This window comes from Rhinopithecus roxellana, chromosome 21 (genome assembly GCF_007565055.1).
Source record: "Rhinopithecus roxellana isolate Shanxi Qingling chromosome 21, ASM756505v1, whole genome shotgun sequence".
NCBI lineage: Eukaryota > Metazoa > Chordata > Mammalia > Primates > Cercopithecidae > Rhinopithecus > Rhinopithecus roxellana.
In genome coordinates, this window is record NC_044569.1 from 11,897,204 (window position 1) to 11,911,721 (window position 14,518).

The 14,518-nt window shown below is 43.4% G+C and overlaps 1 protein-coding gene across 6 annotated transcripts in view; it reads left to right on the forward strand.

Moving 5' to 3' along the window:
- Positions 1-6,778: 6,778 nt before the first annotated feature.
- The window catches only part of L3MBTL4 (L3MBTL histone methyl-lysine binding protein 4), a 430,288-nt gene continuing 422,548 nt past the window's right edge, over positions 6,779-14,518 (forward strand). For 4 of the 6 annotated variants that reach the window (XR_004055732.1, XM_010373395.1, XM_030926200.1 and 1 more), the window contains exon 1: positions 6,788-6,897. The gene's annotated coding sequence lies outside the window, so the exon portion shown is untranslated. Of the gene's footprint in view, positions 6,992-14,518 lie in introns of all 6 variants that reach the window. The other 2 variants (XM_030926198.1, XM_030926201.1) reach the window with 2 other exon arrangements.

Consider the following 14,518-nt stretch of genomic DNA (forward strand, 5'->3'; position numbering starts at 1 on the left):
CATACAAAATGACAAACTTAATAAATGTTGTGTGTGTTCTGACTGCTCCCCTGACCAGCCATTTCCCCTACCTCTCTCCTTATCCTTGGACCTCCCTACTCCCTGAGACACAGCAATATTGAAATTAGGCCAACTGGTAATCTGCAATGATCTCTAAGTGTTCAAGTGAAAAGAAAAGTCCTGGGTCTGTCAGTTTAAATCAAAAACTAGAAAGGATTAAGCTTATTGAGGAAGGCATATTGAGAGCTGAAATAGATAGGAAGCTAGGCATCTCATGCCAATTAGCCAAGTTGTGAATACAAAGAAAAAGTTTTTGAAGGATATTAAACTGCCACTCCAGTAAACACGTGACTGTCAAGAAAGCAGAACAGTCTTATTGCTGATACGGAGAAAGTTTGAGTGGTCTGGATAGAAGATCAAACCAGCTACAACATTCCCTTAAGCCAAAACCTAATCCAGAGTAAGGCCCTAACTCTCTTCAATTCTATGAAGGCTGAGAGAGGTGGGGAAGCTGCAGAAGAAAAGTTTGGAGCTAGCAGAGGTTGGGTCATGAAGTTTAAGGAAAGACGCTGTCTCCATAACATAAAAGTGCAAGGTGAAACAGCAAGTGGTGATGCAGAAGCTGCAGCAGGTTATTCAGATGATCTAGCTGAGATCATTAGTGAAAGTGGCCACAGCAAACCACAGATTTTTCCATGTAGAAGAAACAGCCTTCTATTAGAAGAACATGCCATCTAGAACTGTCATAGCTGGAGAGGAGAAGTCAATACTTGGCTTCAAAGCTTCAAGGGACAGGATGACTTTCTTGTTCAAGGCTAATGCAGCTGGTGACTTTAAGTTGAAGCCAATGTTCACTTATCATTTGGAAAAATCCTGGGGCCTCTAAGGATTATGCTAAATCTACTCTGCCTGTTCTCTATAAATGGGACACCAACCTTGGATGACAGCACTTCTGTTTACAGCATGGTTTACTGAATATTTTAAGTCTATTGTTGAGACTGATTGCTCAGAATAAAATATTCCTTTCAAAATATTACTGCTTATTAACAACGCACCTTGTCACCAAAGAGCCGTATGGAGATGTACAAAGAGATGAATGTTGTTTTCATGCCTGCAAACACAACATTCATTCTGCAGTCCATGGATCAAAGAGTAATTTTGACTTTTGAGTCTTTTTATTTATTTAAGAAATATATTTCCTAAGGCTATAGCTGCCATAGATAGTGATTCTTCTGATGAATCTGGGCAAAGTAAATTGAAAACCTTCTGGAAAGGATCTGCCATTTTTGGTACCATTAAGAACATTTGTGATTCATGGGAGGAGGTCAAAACATTAACACTAACAGGAGTTTGAAAGAAGTTTATTCTAACTCTCATGATGAATTTGAGAGGAGGTCAAAGTATCAACATTAACAGGAGTTTGGAAGAACTTAATTCCAATCCTCATGGATGACTTGAGCTATTCAAGGCTTCAGTGGAAGAAGTCACTACTGATATGGTGGAAATAGCAAGAAAACTAGAATTAGAAGTGGAGCCAGAAGATGTGACTGAATTGTTGCAATCTCATGACAAAACTTGAATTGGTTAGGCATTGTGGCTCACACTTATAATCCTAGCACTTTGGGAGGCAGAGGCGGAAGTCTCGGTTGAGCCCAAGAGTTTGAGAACTCACCTCTACTTAAAAAAAAAAAAAAAAAAAAAAAAGATGGGTGTGGTTGCATTTGCCTGTAGTTCTAGCTACTCAGCAGGCTCAGGAGGCTGAGGTGGGAGGATTGCTTGAGCCCAGGAGGTCGAGGCTGCAGTGAGCTGTGTTTGTGGTACTGCACTACAGCCTGGGCAACAGAGCAGGACCTTGTCTCAAAAAATAAACAAAAGCAAAACTTGAGTGGATGAAGAGCCCCTTCTATACAATAAATAAATAAAGTGGTTTCTTGAGATGGAATCTACTTCTGGTGAAGATGCTGTGAACCTTGAAATGAATACAAATGATTTAGAATATTATATAAGTGTAGCTCATAAATCACTGACATTGATGAGAGAATTAACTCCAATTTTAAAAGAAGGTTTACTTTGGGTAAATTGCTATCAAACAGCATCACATACAACAGACAAATCTTTTGTGAAAGGAAGAGTCAATTGATGCAGTAAACTTCATTGTTGTCTTATTTTCAGAAATTACCACAGCCACCCCAGCCTTCAGCAAGCAGCAGCTCAATCAGTCAGCAGCCATCAACATCAAGACAAGACTTTCCATTAGCAAAGAGATTATGACTTGCTGAAGGCTCAGATGATCATTAGCATTTTGTATCAGTAAAGTATTTTAAAATAAAGATATGTACATTTTTAGACAACACTATTGCATACTTAATAGACTACAGTATAAACTCCACTTTTATATGTATTGGGAAACCAAAAAATTTGCGTGACTTACTTCATGTTATATTCATTTTGTTGTGGTGGTCTGGAATCAGACTGGTACTATTTCCAAGGTATGTCTGTATTATATCACCTACTATTTTTAAGAGAATTTATGTCTAGCTACAGTTAATGGGGGCATATTGCTATTCAAGAATTCCTATCATCAAATTTTCAGTTTTTCTTCTTCTAGATCTTTCACTTCAGAGGTAGCATGATTGTACCATCAATAACTATGAAAATAGGATTAAACAGACTGCTATCTTTCCTTCTGGAATTTTCATGCCTTTCTTTAAATCCCATTAGCTTATTCGCTATTGGTTGTAGTGGGAAGTGAAGTTTTTTTTTTTTTTTATTAACAAGAGGATTCTTATCTTATTCAGTTTATACAGACTGTGACTATCATCAGAAATATTATGCCTATGTTGGATTTTTAAAAATTCAAGGAAATATACCTGAAGGCAGTATTTTAAAGTTACTTTTTGATAACTTTGTTCAACTAAAAGAAAGCACAAATGTGCAAGTAAGTAGATTTCTGTATAGATTTTAAGTCATTTGTTCAAAATAGCATAATGTGCATATTATCTTATTTATAAAGCTTTATGATATCATTTATTTAAAATTGGTTTTAGACTGGGCATGGTGACACATGTCTGTAATCTTATACTTTGGGAGGCCAAGGCAGGAGGGTGGCTTGAGGCCAGGATTTCAAGACCAGCCTGGGCAAAACGGTGAGACTCTATCTCTACCAAAGTAAATACATAAATAAAATTATTTTTAATTATTCAATATAATTTACAGTTCTTTCTGAACCAATATTTACATTTAAATAGTACATTATGCAATTATTTATAGCTCAATCCATTAAAGGAAGCTTAATATTGGACCACCCATGTAGGAAAACACAACTGTAACATAGAAAATTATTAACAGTGGCATTAACATGAAAATAAACTTGATGATAATAGTTGTTGAAGACAGCAACTAATGAAATATTTTTAGTTGCTGTGGACAATTTGCTTGTCCAAGCAAGTGTAGAATTTTGTTAAGATAATTCTCCTCAGTTATACCACAGCACATAAAGTAATTCATTCTGTGTTAAATTTTTCCAAATGGTCACATTCAAAGTATATGCTAAGAAAAAATCTCAAGTTTTAAAAATATATTAAACCCCATCTCTACAAATAATTTAAAACTTAGCCAGGCATAGTGCTGCACACCTGTGGTCCCAGCTACCCAGGAGGCTGAGGCAGGGGGATCACCTGAGCCCAGAGGTCAAGGCTGCAGTAAGCTGTGCTTGCACCACTGCACTTCAGCCTGGGTGTCAGAGCGAGACCTTGTCTCAAAAAAAACACACAAAAGCCCACATTGCTATCAAGAGCCAATCCTGCTATTGACCAAATAATAAAGCAATGTAATTTAATCCTACTTAGAAAAGAAATATAGGCCAGGCCTTGTGGCTCATGCCTGTAATGCCAGCACTTTGGGAGGTTAAGGTGGGAGGATTGCTTGACCCCAGTAGTTTGAGACCAGCCTAGGCAATATAGGGAGACCTCCATCTCTACAAAAAAATTTAAAAAATTAGCCAAAGTGGTAGCACATGACTGTGGTCCCAGCTTCTTTGGAGGCTGAGGTGGGAGGATCAGTTGAGCTGGGAGGTAGGGGCTGCAGTGAACCATAATCATACCACTGCACTCTAGCCTGGGTGATAGAGCAAGATCCTGTCTCAAAAAAGAAAAGTAAAGAAAAGAAACATACAAAACCAACCAGAAAAATATAAACAAACTTAGCAAAAATTTAAAAATGGATAGTTCCTTGAATAAAACCAGTCACTATCTTAGCAGGTGGAAGGTTTCATTTTCATCGACAATAGATAGACACATTATAGGACTGCTGTGCCTGTTATGTTTTCATGACCTCCAGAAAGGGATTCTCTGTATCATGCCATCAGCAATTTCTGTCCTAACAACAAACCATCTTTGTCTGTCTGGCCAACTTTGCATTTAGAGTTGGTTGGATTCAACTGAATTATAAAAGTAAAATGCCTAGTAACTACCAATGTTATAAACCCCTTTGCTCACGATGGATCATTGGTGAAGTTATAAAAATCAACAACATGGCTATTTCATTTTAACCTACCGCTGTTCTAATAAAAGGGATTTACTACAACAGCTTTTCAAAAATTTTGTAAGAAGTGTACTAATGTGTTCCTGCTTGTATTTCCATAAAATTTGAATAACAGTGTAGTTTAAGACAGATGTCAGCTTCTCTGAACAGAATCATATGTTGTCAGCACTCTGCACCTATGCACTTACATTTAAGTAGCTGTAGCTGAGGCTTCCCGCCTGCTTCAACTTGTTTCATTGGTGTATCCTTTTTCTTATTTAAACCCAGCCTCTGAAAACAGTGTTTCTGCTTTCATAAACTTAAACCAAATATAATCAATAAACATGTTATAAAAATAATTGTTTCCCCCCAAGAAGTGAAGATAAGCTGATGTAAATTCACTTTATTTGAATTTCAATCCAGCTTTCTTTTTGATTTCATATATTATAACATCAATACACACTTTTCTGAAGGGTTAGTGTAACCAGAAGTGCACTTAACTCTTTCTGTGCTGGGGACGTTTTGATATCTCCATTACTAATACCTAGAATCTCCAGTGATAAATAAACACCTCTGGCATGGACTGGGGATACACTGCAATAATTGAAGCACTTTGTCCTTCACCAAAAATGGTATCTGTGTTTCTGTGAGTAGCAGAGAGTGGAACTCTCACCTGCTGAGTCCCATTCTAATTTCATCCAATTTGGTGAGCAAGTAACCAGCCAAAGGTTGTACCTGCAGGAGTGCCCGTTGTCACAGAAATGCAACTTTCTAAGTCCTCAGTACAATGTTAAAATGGGCTGGAACTGTGTTTCAAATGTTTTCCTCTCACTACTGAGGTCTTCTACTTCTTTCTTTTTCTCTGTCTCTAATATCTTTTTCTTTTCTTTTCTTTTTCTTTCTTTCTTTCTTTTTTTTTTTTTTTTTTGAGATGGAGTTTTGCTCTGTTGCCCAGGCTGGAGTGCAGAGGTACTATCTCAGCTCACTGGAGCCTCCACCTCCGAGGTTCAAGCTATTCTCGAGTCTCAGCCTCCTGAGTAGCTGAGATTACAGGCGCCCACCACCACACCTGGCTAATTTTCATATTTGTAGTAGAGACAGGGTTTCACCATGTTGGCCAGGCTGGTCTCGAACTCTTGAGCTCAAGTGATCTGCCCTCTTTGGCCTCCCAAGGTGCTGGGATTATAGATGTGAGCCACCATACCTGGCTAATATATTTTTCTTAACTGACTAGAGCACAGAACACAAATCGTGTGTGTTTGCACTTACAAATTTCTATGATCATTGTTCCTAGTTTAAAAACTTCATTAGCAATGGGGTTTATGTTTCGCTTTTCAGTAAGAACACGAAATTATGTTTCCACAATGCCCAGTCTCACCTAAAAAGCAAGTTTTCATTCTCAGTTTATGGTAGCCCATGACAAACCAAAAAGATCATTTTGGATGGTATCATTGTTAATCCTGCTAAATTATTCAATTTCTTGCTGAAAGCAACAAACTAATACTTATTTTGTACCTACTAGCTATTATTTGCATACTAGGGTTTATACACAAGGCATCCTATGAAAGAACATTTCATTCAAAAGTCACAACATATAGTCTTCAACTGCCAGCTACCTTTATTTGTAAGCCAAAATAAACGATTTAATACAGCCCTCCCAAACCGGGCGACAATGCTTTGAGAAGGACCAAAGTTGGCCAGTAAGGCCATAAGTTCCATGAGGGCAGGATCTGCCCAACTCCTGTTTCCTGCTCAATTCTAAGCAGTTAGAACAGGGTCAGTAAACACTTCTTGCCACTTGGAAAGAGTATTGTTTTATTTGGAAATGGTATCCAGGTACCTGTGAGTAGCAAAGTCGAGAGCGAGAAAGGGGAATGGGGGAGGTTGCAAAATCGGAGCGAGCAGCTGGACCGAGAGGGATCCGGAGGAGAGAGCCTTCAGACGGTGAACCCCAAGAGCTGGGATGAAGCATGGGAGAGCTACTGGGACATCTCTGCGAGGAAGCAGGCTGGCAGGCAGGAAGTAGACAAGATTTGGGGGAATCCTTCCAAGGTAACAAATACAGAGGAGGACGCATCTAAAAATCCAGCCACAGCCACCTCCCTCCCACGGGAAAGCCCGGACCTCGGCGGGCCCAGCGCCACCCGGTTCCCCGGGGAGTGGAACCCGGAGCGAGGCAGGTGCGGCGGGAGCATGCGCGCGGGGCGGGCAGGGGGCGGCTCCCGCGCCCCCACCCCGCGCGTGCACCCTCGCGCCCCTCCCGCCAGGCACCGCCGGGCAGCGGCGCCGCAGCCTGGGCTGGAGGAACCTCGCGCTCCGACTCGCCCCCCGCCTGTCACCCGGTTGGCGTTGCGGGCAGGCGCCGCTCCGCTGGGGGTAAGAAGGACGCCGCCGTCCGCGTGGGATGGTCGCGAGCCCGCGTGGGTGCCCACGGCCGCCGCCGTGCAGGGTGGCCCCAGTTCTCGGGCGGGTGGAGGGGCCTGCGCGACTCTCGCGGCGAGGGCCCGGCCGGGCCGGGCCGGTGGGGGCGGTGGCTGTTGGGGATAGCCCCAGTCCCGGCCCAGGCTCTTTCTGTTTCTCTTTCGCAGCCAGGGCGCGCGCCGGGCTCCCCGCGAGAGGCGCTGCCTTACTTGTCGCCTACTTTGGACGGGCGCGGCCGCCGCAGAGCCCCGCGCCTCGAGCAGCCGCGAGGGCAGGGTCAGGGTGCCAGGCGCGGCTACCTGGGCGCCCTAGAGCCAGCGCAGCCCGGAGCCGGGGGAGAGGGACGGACGGGACTCCCGAGGGCCCCTAGCCAGTCCTCCAGCCACGGAGCGCCCGGCGGTGGGCATTTGGCTTTTGTTTCCTCTGGGGGCTAACGGTCCCCGTCTGCCCGCATGTCCCCCTCAGCCGACAAGCGTCGTGTACCTGGACAGACAAGTGCTACATCCCTCCGCCCGCTTTCTGCCCTTGTCCTCCTCTGCGAGTTCAGCCCAGCCTCGGGAGCGGGAGCCCAGGGAGTGCGCGCAGGGCGGGCGGGCGCCTGGCCAGCCTGGGACGGCGGCTCCCAGGCTCCTGCCACCGCCTGGAACTGCGGGGGGCGCCCGGGCCACAGTCGCCCTCGCCTGCTCTCCGGGTCTTCTTGGGCCAGCTTGGTCCCAGGTGGACGCGAGTCGAGCTGGGCACACCTGGGCCAGCGCTGCAGTTACCTGCGGGATTGGTGAGAGAGTTTTCGCGAGGTGGAAAACTCCGGGTGGGTTTTGTCCCCTGCCTTTGATCTCCCTTAGTCACTGGTTAAAGTGCGAAGTGTGCTTTATTTTACATACGCCTTTAGAGGGACATTCTGAATGCGCCAATGCCCCGAGTGGAACTAAATAAAGGGAAGGCCTGGTCATTGTTACTGTTAAGACTGTTGTACTTAATAGCCAGAGGAAGGCAGCTGGTCACCACGACCCACCTGGCCGTTCCCGTGCTGAAGACTCCCTCTCACTTCACGCTTGTTTGGACTCCACTATGACTTGCTAGTGGTCCATCTTCTGGATCCCTCTGTTGGAGCTGTTCTAGAAGATGGTTGTGGCAGGCTCCAGTTTCAGTCCTTGGCTGAAATAAGTGTGGTGTGGCTCTTCTGTTTTCTAATCTCTGTCATCTAAAAAGGTTAAAGTGACAAACAGGTGGTGAGTACGGTAGAGTTGTTTTTGGTGCTTGGTAATATGAAAAACTTGGAATGCATTTAGCTCTTCGAAAGATGCTGAAACGGACAACTTCAGTTATTCCTTATGTTACTACAGAATTAGGAGAAATGGTTGAAAGAGGAGAGGTTTTTTTCTTGGAGTATCCAAAGGGATTGATTTGACTACACTGACTTGGTGTGTAATGGTTGAGTAGGAAGGAAGATGAACATACAACTGCTATTAATTATGCTCTTAGATGTGAGGCCACATTGAGGATGCGATGCATGTAACCCTTGACTGCAGAATCACTTAGCACTTTGCTGTACAATATTGGGGTCACAAGAAATATTAAGCTTGGTTAACCTCTGCAGTGTGCTCTCACTCCATTTCCAAAGAAAGGGTATTGGTGGGAAGGTGATCTGGTGAAGACAGAGGTAAGGAAAGTGAAGGAACTGTGTTAACTTTCGCTTTTTAAAAAATGTATTTTTATTTTTTAGAGATAGGGTCTCACTGTGTCACCCAGGCTGAAGTGCAGTGGTACCATCATGGCCCACTGCAGCCTTGACCTCCTGGGCTCAAAGGATCCCACGTCAGCCTATGGACTGGGAAGATAACTGTGCACCACCATGCCTGGCTAATTACCTAATTTTTTTTTGTAGGGATGGAAACTCACTTAACTTTCACTTTAAAGAGAAGTAAATTTGCATATTTTAAAGTTCATCATAAGAATCTTCGGTGCTCTGTATCATCTGTGTAACTTCACTGCAGTACCTGTGTGGTTTTATCTTAAACTACACTTCTTATTCCACTTTGGTGGTAATAAGCCTCCTTTGCTTGGCATGGGACTTGACACGTGGGTAAGTGCATGCTCAACAAATACTCGTAGGACTGAATCCATATATGAGCAGACAACTGCTGAGCAGAGGCAGAAGGTGATAAAAAGCAGCAGTGAGGGAGATCAGGCTGACTGTGAAGACAGATTTGCAGATGGAAAGCCCTGGAATTCTTCCTATGAAGAACCGGCCGACCTGAAAGCCACTTCCAGGAGGTTGTGTAGGAAGCACCAGCACCCAGTCTGACCAAGGAAGCAGAAGCCTTAACCCCTCCTTCCCCCATCACTCCTTCAAGTGGGTCAAGGTTTCCATTCTCCAGAGAGCTGAAGGAAGGTTTGAAAATCACCATTAGATAAGTGTTCATTCTTTCAGTTAATTATTTTAATTAAGAAAGAATGCTGCTGCTGGTGAAGTGGGGGAGTGAGCAGGAAAGGTAGGTTTGGTGGGCTGGAGGCAGAGTGGAAAGGATAAATTCCGTTTATACAACATTGGATTGAGAAAACCAAATACCGCATGTTCTCACAAGTGGGAACTAAATGATGAACACACATGGACACATAAAGGGGAACACCACACACTGGGGCTTATCAAAGGGTGGGAGGAGGGAGAGGATCAGGAAGAATAACTAATGGATACTAGGCTTAATACCTGGGTGATGAAATCATCTGTACAACCAACCCCCATGAAATGAGTTTACCTATGTAACCAACCTGCACATGTAACCTAACTGAAAATAAAAGTTAAAACAAAGCATTTATCAAATTACTCTACTAAAATATTATTTTAGGAATGCTTATATCATGTATTAATATATTATAGAAAATATATTTTGATAAAAGCAAAATGGTTTTGCATTGCGAAAAACTAAACATATTCTTTGGCTCATCCTTAAACAACAGAAAACCATTGAATTGAAAACCATTGAAAACCCTGAAATGGCTTTTCATTGGAGAGAGAAACTCTGATGTTGGATCAGGGGAAAGCCAGTTAGGAAATACTCAGCGACTATGGGGGTGATCCTAAAAAGCATGTGTTAGGGTGAATAAACTAGCACTGAGAGAAAAGAACAGTTCCATGACTATGGTCCTTGCCCAGGAAAGGAGTCAGTGAGAGAAACTAAGAAGTAGTCTGAGGGGGAGGAAAACCAGGTGTTTCAGTCACAGGGAAGCCAGTGGAGAAATAAGGGAGGGAAGGCAGGGAATGGCATGGTAAGTCTTGTCAGTTGCCAATAAAAAAATAGGAGCTGAGAAGATGTAGTTGAACTTGGCTAAAAAGAGGTGATCTCAGTGGTAACACATCAGTGCAAGCTGTGGGTAAATGTTTTGCTTTCTGTTTGAGGAATACAGATGTCCTCCTTTCATTCGAATAGCATTTTACACTTTACAAAACATTTCCATCTTGTAGCATTGGCAACAATATTTTGAGGATAGTTTATTATAGGAACATACCTCCAATTGAAGAAAACTATTTAGGTCCATAAGAAAAAAAAAAAAAAAACAATGCACTATTTACTACAGTGAATAACAGCAAGCAGTATAAATATCAGCATCTTGTACTTAAGCAAAATAAAGCAGAACGATGAAATTAGAAGATGCTTGGGGGAAATGAAGCTTTTCAGTTCACTCATACACATATAATCTTTGTTTTAAGCATTTGTATGAATTTTTTAAAGGATAGTGCTTTAGGATAATTATCTGTATTTTATTTTGCAAATACGAACGATTTTTTCCACGGTAGCAATGGAAAAGTGAAACCTGAACTCTGAACCCATCAGAGTTGTCACAGCTCTGTTCCTTTGACCTATGTGTCCCTTTTGGGGATGATGTCGCAGTAGTGGGGGCCCTGCTCAGTGTCACCTGGTGAACCTTCTTCATTTTGTGTTGATTTGAGCTCATATGGGAAACATTCTCTTAATGAGGCTGGAAGTAATGAGGCAAGCTCTGACAATGCTTGTGTATCCCTCCTGAAGATGGATGTGAAATGATAAAAGTGTGGTTGCTGCCACAATTAATAATTGATTAATAAACTGTTTGAAAAGTATCAGGTGGGGACCTCAGGAGATGAACAGCAGTGCATGCATCTCATTTCTTTTCCCTGTAACTAGCCAGAGAGAATGTGTTTAACTAGAGGGACAGATAGAGAGTACAACACTTTTACATTTTGGTATTTAAGCAAGCTATTCTGATAGCTTTTAAGATTATCATGACAGGAGCTTTTTAGATTAAATCAGCATTGCTCCAGTCCTTTTTTTTTTTTTTTTTTTTTTTTGAGTGAATTGAGGAACGTAGGGGTGAGGCTTTTTTTTTGGGTATCCACTTTGTGTCAGTTGTGTACTGTGTGTATGGGGGTGACTATGCAGACATGACACGTGCCTTCATGGAGCTTGTAGTCCAGTGAGAGACAGGTAGCAACTAATCAGCCAAACATACGTAAATACAGACTTTAACCCTGAAAAAGATCCACAGGAGTGCCTAATGCAGATTTGTGGGCTAGAAAAGGTGCCTGAGGATGAGTAGCTGCTAGCCAGGTGGGGAATGGAAGCAAAAGGAAGTTCAGGCAGAGAGAAGCCCCTGAGGTGGTTTGTAGGGAAAGAGCTTGGTGCCCTGGAGGAAGGAGAGAAGACCCTGAGGCAGGAGGGCAGGGCCTGAGTGGGAAATGGCTGGAGGCCCCAGGAAGGCCTCGTTGAGGTCTGTGCAGCTTATTCAGACCGGTTAGGGTGCCATTGCAGGTGTCCAGTTGGGAGTCAGGGAGGTGACCTTGGGCTGGGGAGTGGGGCATGGAGGTGGGTAGAAGTGGAGGGACTTGAGTATTTTGGAGGTGTAATTTACAGAATTGCTGATGGGTTAGAGGGTAGGCAAACGGGAAGAATCCAGGATTACTCCTTTGTTCTCTAGCATGAGAAGTGGAGTGAATTTTGGAGATGGGGAAGACTGGGGAGCAGTGTACCTGGTAACTTTGCTCGGATCATTTCCCCAGTGTGAGCCCTAGGGGAAACAGGTTATTTTTAAGGCGACAACTTGGTGTAGTTGTGGTGTGTGTCAGGCACTCAGCACTGTGCTAGGCAGATGGTTTTGGAGCTTAGCAAATGTGGGCTTTTCCCCTTTTCTGTGATGATGGGTTTTGATATTCTGCTTAGGCTCTAGGCCTGATAGCCCTCCTGAATTTGAACTCCCAGTCTGTCTGTGGATGGGCACATGCCCCCAAACACATGCAGTCTTAGAGTATGCCATCAAGAGCCTCTGTGGTGACTTCTCAGTCCTGACCAGATGGTCTACATTATTGGAGGTGCCGAATGGACCATTTTTATCTCATTTTCCCTGCAGCATGGAGCCCCAGCACTGATCCTGACACTGGGACCTTCCAAGCTCCCGAGGGGTCAGTGGTTCTGTAATTATGAGCCATTGCTTAATTTTCATCCTTTCTTCTTTTGTGAGTACTTCCCGGAGTGACAACGTATAAAAAATAGTATTTGGTCATTATTACTGTTATGATGATTTATTTCTAAATAAAAATCAAAGACCAGATTATAGCCACAATTCCAGGCCTGTATGAATGGATGTAGGGTAGTGCTGATGCCAATCAAAGCCCAGTTCATAGAAGAGCAGCTGTCTGACTCCTGGCTTTGATTTTCTAATCTGGTTACACCTGGTACACTTACTTGGTGCTGTGTGGCAAATGGGTTAAGATCTAAATCCAGGGCCAACAATTTGGATGTCCAAAGGAAAGTAATAAGGGAAGTAGGCAGACAGAAAAAAATTCAGAGTTCATTTGGTCTCACTTTTATTTTTATTTTCTTTACCTTTGAAAACTGGGCAAGCCTTGGCATGGTGGCTCACCCTTGTAACCCCAGAACTTTGAGGGGATGAGGAGGGTGGATTCCCTGAGGTCAGGAGTTCAAGACCAGCCTGGGTAACACAGCGAAACTCCGTCTCTACTACAAATACAAAAATTACCTGGTGTGGCAAGCCTATGATCCCAGCTACTCAGGAAGCTGAGGCAGGAGAATTGCTTCAGCCCAGGAAGTGGAGGTTACAGTGAGCCGAGATTGCACAGCTGCACTCTAGCCTGGGCAACAGAGCGAGACTCAGTCTCAAAAAAAAAAAAAAAAAAAAAAAAGAAAAAAGAAAAAAAGAAAACTGGACATAGGTACTTGTCTACTATAAGAAATAGTGAGAAAATCCCCTTAGTGCTTTGGAGGCAGTAGGGAGTGGTGAAGACTGCAGCAAACCGTGGATCTTGTATGTTCTAAAGGAGGTGGCTATTATTTAAAAAATAAACAAAACTGAAGTTGGAAATCTGCAGTTTTAAAAATGTGAAGTCTCTGTATTTAAAAATACTGTTTTAAATATCTTAGGATACTGCTAAGAGAAACAGAATACGTCTGCTGACCAGATGCAGTCTGTGGTCCACAATTGATAAGCACTTCGCTGGTGGGGTCAGCTATATGTTTATCTGGATGTGCTCTACTTTTAGTTAGATTGTTTTTTCTTATTTACCATGAATGTGGAATGTGCACAAACCTACTGGCTTCTTATGCTGCTGATCCTGTCATTTAAGTGTGACTTGATTAAATCTGGGAGTTGGGAGTGGGAAGCTTGGCCAAGCCTGAGACTCTGCAAGCACATCCTGGTGCCAGGTTGAGAACAACGCAGACTTTATAACACTTTCATTCATGTTTCTGTGAATGTTTTTTCACTGTGTTCCATTGTTTAAGTCGGCCTTTTTTACTCTTTGTCTAATGGTTTGTGCAACCCATGGACACCCTCCTTTTTGTGTGTTTGGAGGGGATGGTGTCTTTGCTCCCTGTGGGCTTTTGTATATTTGTGTCTGCTTTTCTTGTGAAGTTTGCTCCTAAAAGGAGGCTCCAAGCCTCCTTCAAAGTGAACTGTGCAGGCCGGGCGCGATGGCTCACGCCTGTAATCCTAGCACTTTGGGAGGCCGAGGCGGGCGGATCACGAGGTCAGGAGATGGAGACTATCCTGGCTAACATGTGAAACCCCGTCTCTACTAAAAATACAAAAAATCAGCCTGGCGTGGTGGCGGCACCTGTAGTCCCAGCTACTCAGGAGGCTGAGGCGGGAGAATGGCCTGAACCCTGGAGGCGGAGCTTGCAGTGAGCCGAGATCGTGCCACTGCACTCCAGCCTGGGCGACACAGCGAGACTCCGTCTCACAAAAAAAAAAAAGTGGACGATACATACTGTGTGCTTTCCTACCACGATGTACTGTTGTCCACGATTGCATTCTGAGGTGTAGAGTTTTACTTTTCTGTGTTCTCCAGAAAACTTGTTGGGTTGAGTAAGGGCTTTTTGCCATTTATTTCCAGAGCCTAGTGATTGTCTGGCACATGTTGGATGCCCAGTGAATAAAGGATGAGTGATTTTGTGTCAACTAGTGACAAGCTCATTCAGGAAAGAAATCTTACAAAATTCCTAACATTTTGGGATTCTGTGTATAGGCTTCTAAGACTTTGGGTTCTATTGAAAATGTAAGCACTGACCTTTCAGCTGTTCATTTT